This window comes from Nuphar pumila, chromosome 3 (genome assembly GCF_984573655.1).
Source record: "Nuphar pumila chromosome 3, dmNupPumi1.hap1.1, whole genome shotgun sequence".
Classification (NCBI taxonomy): Eukaryota; Viridiplantae; Streptophyta; class Magnoliopsida; order Nymphaeales; family Nymphaeaceae; genus Nuphar; species Nuphar pumila.
This window is the reverse complement of record NC_143251.1, coordinates 31,241,984-31,247,983: the sequence shown is the minus strand read 5'-3', so window position 1 is coordinate 31,247,983 and position 6,000 is coordinate 31,241,984. Positions and strand designations below refer to the sequence as shown.

Below are 6,000 nucleotides of genomic sequence, written 5' to 3'. Positions count from 1 at the left end.
TCTCCAAAAGTCACTTCAACCTTTTGGCAATTTCCTGACCTCAAGATAAGCAATGCAGTGTATATCATGCACTTGATGGATTAGAAACCATAAAGCTTGTTCATGGAAAGGGGTTCCTGTTTTTACTTTAATAATGCTGGATTAACCTATGCATTCTTCTACAGGTGCGCTTCTTACACATGCACGTGCAGCTCCACAATTGTGCATCACTTGGGGATGCAAGCAACCTAATCTCAAGTCGAATTCCCAATGCCATATGCAACTCAATGTTTGTGCATCACCTACTGATGTGCGCAACCGAAAAAGCCGAATTTTGCATGCAGAGCAGCAAGCAGATCATGCTATGAAGCTCAAAACCCAGTTCATTCGCAATGGAATGTAACTCGTACCTCACCAAATTCTGCATTGATCGTCATTCTTCCTCAAAATCAATCCCAGATCCAGGTAACAACCGTCTGTTTCTATTGACAGAAAACAACTGCTTATCATCTTTCTGTCCAAGGATGAATACCATCATAAAAAAACCAAACAGATTTTAAGACAATCCGGATGAATAGGATGCGTCAGAACCTTTTGGAACAAACACTGGAAACTGATCAGACCCTCTTCCTCTCCCCATTCTTCCCTCCTGAATCCGTGAACCTGATGCACTTTCCTGAGCAGGTCTTGATAAGTCACGTTGTCTAGAACTTTCTGTTGCATCCACCATTAACAGTGGACCACCAAAGAAGATAGACTGCTCTGTGGAAACTAGGTTCTGTGTCTGCATTGATGTTCCTGAAAATGTCTTTGATTGTTCCTCTGTGCCTGAAAGCTTGTAAGGAGAACACTTCAGGGGATCTGGATTCGAAATTGCAGCAGCAGATGTAACTTCTGATCCCATAATTTGAGAGGAGCTGGATCTGTTTCCCAGCGGATGGTTATCTCCACCAGATGGTAGAACTGAAACATATCGACCTGCTGCTGGATCCCAGAAGACAGAAGGCCTTTGGTTGTCTTTTATATTGCCCCTATTCTTTCTCATCTTCTTTTCATCGAAACTATGGCTTACAATACTTTCATGGACATCATTCGTCTTAGTTGACAATGGTGATCCATCAGCAGATGATTGATATATTGGGTTGAAATGTTCTCTATTGGCCATCAGTCTCCCCACTGTGAATGTCATCCTGTCAGCATCAGGAGAGGCAGCAGGCGGCTCTAACGGCAGCGGACTGGGAGCAGCCGAGTTATTTGTATAGGCAGGACTGCTGAAACTCCAAGTTCCTGTTTCAATATCATCCCTACTAGCCTGACTTGGGGGGGATGAATTCTTCAAAGATAACCTAAGGCTACTTTTAGTATCCCTGGGGAGACCAAAATCTGTGCTGACACTGCTCGCACCATTAGCATTGCCACTTGCACAGTATCCTGAATCAGGATGCTGACGTGAACTGATTGGTCGAAGCACAGATGATGAAGCTCTAGCTTTTGCAGCTGCTCTCATTGCCTCATTGGAATCTAATCTAATTTAGCCAATTTCCAAGCACTAATTCTGACCTGCCGTTTGGGTAATCTTTTCCCTCTGTCTGGGAAACCAACAGCATCCGGATCAACAGTTGAGGGAACCCTTCCAGGACCTAAATGAGAGATTATCTCATCCTGGAATTATACTACCACAATGAGTTTCATGAAAAAAATTTCAAGACAAAAAAGTACTCAGATTAAACTTAATAGAATAAAATGCATTATTCCACATATTCGCCCAACCACACTAGAGGAGCTTATGCACTGGCTAGAATGCATGACTGCAACTTTGCTGGAATCACAGATAACATCATGACATTCAAAGTAGTTCGGATGCATTTCTGCTGTTCAGAAAATGAGACATTATCAATTCAGGGAAATGGAAAGAAAAAAGAGAGTACTGCAAGTTCCTTATTCAAAATGAACATTTTTAGGAAATGATAATCATGGGTATACATGGCATTTGTAATTTTGAGGAATTATGACACTGACAGTTTTAACCATTTTTAAGTAATCAAGACTCGTTAAATAATGGCGCTCAGTAGGTTTTTTGCTTTGGAAAAATAAAAAGGCATGAAACTTTGCCAGTTGGAAGATGAGCATTGATTGAGTATCCCCAAAAGAAAGTTATCTGATTAATGCAGAGAAACACCAAGAAGTTTCTCAGTGTGTGGAAAAGCTAAAACCTTCTGATATTATTTGAGAACAAAAAATCCTGTTGGCAAGGAACCTAGAGTTACCGAAACTGTTGGGACTTGGTCAGCGGCTGATAACTAACTTGATTCATGCCACGCTAACCATACTTATTCAATATGAATTTAGCAGCAGCCTTAGTAGCTATGTTGCATGGATACTCCATTTTGGCCCCTCTATTGTTCCCTTATATACTATTCATATTGGAAACTTCATAAAAATGGCTGTGTCCCAGTATCCGGAGCCAGGAGTCACGAAGAGCTGCATGAGGATATTAAACCACTGCCAACTCAGACTTCAGTCCGGTTGGAGGCTCAAATAGGTGGCCCGCAAAGTCCTCATGACAAGACAAACTAACCCACATGCATGAAAAAATAGAAATGCATAGACTCAAATATAGAATACCTGATCCACGAATACTCTTGGAGGTGTACACCATGCACCCTTATATTGCAGCCCAAGAGAACTTCCTCCACTTAAGCCAGTTGCAGCAGAACTTGTTGGCGAAGGTGGTACACTTTGCTGATCTCCATCTACAGAGGGATCACGTGGCTCACTTTGTGTTCTCATTGCCACCACATACTCATAACTGGTGATACCCTGTTGATTAAAAATTTCATACTGAATAGAATATTAATGGTGTAGAGAGAGAGTTTTGCAAAGAATTTTCACCAAAGGAGACCTTTCGGATCAGTATCATATGGAAAAAGAACAGCCCTCCCAGAGGTATAGAAGCAAGAAAGGATACAGCCGTACATAAAGCCTGCCAAAAAGACACCAATGAGAGAAAAAAGATAGTACTCGGAGCAAGAATAAGCTTATTAATAAAGATAAACATGAATTATGTGATGATCAGTATATCAAACAATCAATATGGAGGCTGGATAACAGCACAAATATTGCCTTTTCTAATTTATCACGTTTTTTACAGGATTTTTTTAATCCAATAGTACAGCAATAAATTGAGAAAAGCTTCAAAATAAAAATATCATGTCAAATCATAATCATATGTAGATATCTTCATGAAATTTTTATTTTTAATTTTTCAACTTACTGTTAAGTTAAAAAAACTTTTGAGATTTTCTGGGCAAAAACACATATTTTTACTCCATGAAAAACCCTCACCAATATCATTATGTGACTATGGACTAGATATGAAACATGGAGCAGCTTTAATCAGTTTAAAGAAATGACAGACTGCTGCATGAATAGGTACCCACAATGCCAAGGAAAGTTAATAAATAATGCCTTCGAAAGGAATAAGTGCCTCTATATGAGTACCCATCTCATTAAGGGCCCATTTGTTTCAGTCAGATGGGCAGGAAGGGCGGCCTTCCATGGGAAGGAGCATGGATTTTCTGAAAAAACCTGCCAGCTCAGCCTTCCTAGAATGCTTTCATATGGAGAGGGGGTGGAAGGATTTGCACATCAAAAGTGGTAGGTGGTGGGAAAAACTGGCGCCCACTTGTGCCAGCATGGCACTTTCACACCATGATATTTGATGTTTGTTCACTACAACAAAGCAGTAGATTAGCGACGACCACATTCCGTCGCTAATCCGTCGATAACCATGTTAGCGACGGATTAGCGACAACGCGGCGATAGTATGCTTACGTCGCGAATATTTCGACGCTAACTGGCGACGGAATAATTCCGTCGCCAAGTCCGTCGCTAATTGCGACGGAATAACGAGCGCTATATTCCGTCGCCAATCCGCCGGTACTAAACGGCGACCACGGCGTGACGATGGATTTAATTTCGTCGCTAAGCCGTCGCTAGATTAATATGAATAGCGACGGAATCATCCGTCGCTAATCCGTCGCAAAAACGAAAAAAAATAAAAAAAAATTTATTTAAAAATTAATTACCGAGAACTGTACAATTTATATTTCTTGTACAATTTATATTTCCTGTAAATAAAAAACAAACCACACAAAAAAATTCATATAACAAGTATCTATAATAATTAATCGTTCCACCTTAAAACTAAGAAGTTTAATTATTTACAATTCAACAATTACAATTAGGAAAAATAAAAAAAATAGAACTTCTTCAACACAGTCCTCTAATCATCGCCAAGATTTTGTGCGTCTTCTTGTTCATCGTCTTTATCTGTCCCTTCAGCTCCACTACCCGGATTATCGCTAGCAGCCTACACAAGAAAAGAACAGTCAGTATTGATAAACAAAATATAATGAAATAAATTACACACTATATGTGATTCTATCATGTGCTCATGTGTGATCTAAGGCAATAAAAAAACTCTATATGTGATTCTATCATGCTCATATGTGTGTTAAGGCAGTCAAAAAATTGAATATGTGATTATAGCATGTTCATATGTGTTCTAAGGCATATAAAAAAACTCTATATGTGATTCTACCATGCTCAGATGTGCTTTAAGGCAGGCAAAAAACTATATATGTGATTCGATCATGCTCGTATGTGTGCTAAGGCAGTAAAAAAATTGAATATGTGAATATAGCATGCTCATATGTGCTCTAAGGCAGGCAAAGCCAAAAAATTTATATGTGATTCTATCATAAATGATATATAACATGTTCATATGTGTTCTAAGGCAGTTAAAAAACTCTATATGTTATTATAGCATGCTCATATGTGTGCTAAGGCAGTCAAAAAATAGAATATGTGATTATAATATGCTCATATGTGTTCTTAGGCAGTAAAAAAACTGAATATGTGATTATAGCATGCTTATGTGTTCTAATGCAATCAAAAAAACTTTATATGTGATTCTATCATGCTCATATGTGCTCTAAGACAGACAAAAAGTTAAATATATATATATGTGATTCTATCATGCTCATATGTGTGCTAAGGCAGTCAAAAAATTGAATATGTGATTATAGCATGTTCATATGTGTTCTAAGGCATATAAAAAAACTCTATATGTGATTCTACCATGCTCAGATGTGCTTTAAGGCAGGCAAAAAACTATATATGTGATTCGATCATGCTCGTATGTGTGCTAAGGCAGTAAAAAAATTGAATATGTGAATATAGCATGCTCATATGTGCTCTAAGGCAGGCAAAGCAACTTTATATGTGATTCTATCATGCTCATATGTGTGCTAAGGCAGTAAAAAAATTGAATATGTGATTATAGCATGTTCATATGTGTTCTAAGGCATCTAGAAAAACTCTATATGTGATTCTACCATGCTCAGATGTGCTTTAAGACAGTCAAAAAAACTATATATGTGATTATACCTGAGAGGGACCTGGAATCGAAGATCCCCTATCCTGAACAGCGGCCTTGATCTCATTTCGGAGAAAGGGGGCGACGGTGTATTGGAAGTAGTTATTCAGTGATTCATTAATGATCTCGCGTACATCATCACCGGAAAGAATAGTCGGCTGCTTGGAGCTTATGTCGGCGCAAGAAGTCGGTGAGCCGTAACTGGAAGAACCAATAACTGGTGAAGTGTTCATATTACTCCCAAACCCGAACACGCGACCTTTTTTGGGTTCACCTGCTGCAGTCACCCATGCTGTAGGATCAAATGATGGATGCTGAGTAGCGTCTTCGCCATATCGCTCTACCATCTGTTGCTCATATGCCTCCTACAAAATAATGTTTAAAGTATTCATTAATAATTAATGATAACATTATGATAACTTGCATATATATTGCAATGATTATTAATAGAATTAATACATACCGTTGTCGTTCTCGCCTTCTCTGATACGAAGACTCCCGTGGTCTTCCGTTTATGTGTTTCTACAAACACATCCTTATATGGTACACTGCCTCCTTTTTCTGCTTCCTGCGAAGTTAAA

General features: G+C 38.8%; 1 pseudogene; it reads right to left on the bottom strand.

Annotated features, from left to right (window-relative positions):
- Positions 1-379: 379 nt before the first annotated feature.
- LOC149842491 (protein S-acyltransferase 21-like) overlaps positions 380-6,000 on the bottom strand; it is a 76,183-nt pseudogene continuing 70,562 nt past the window's right edge.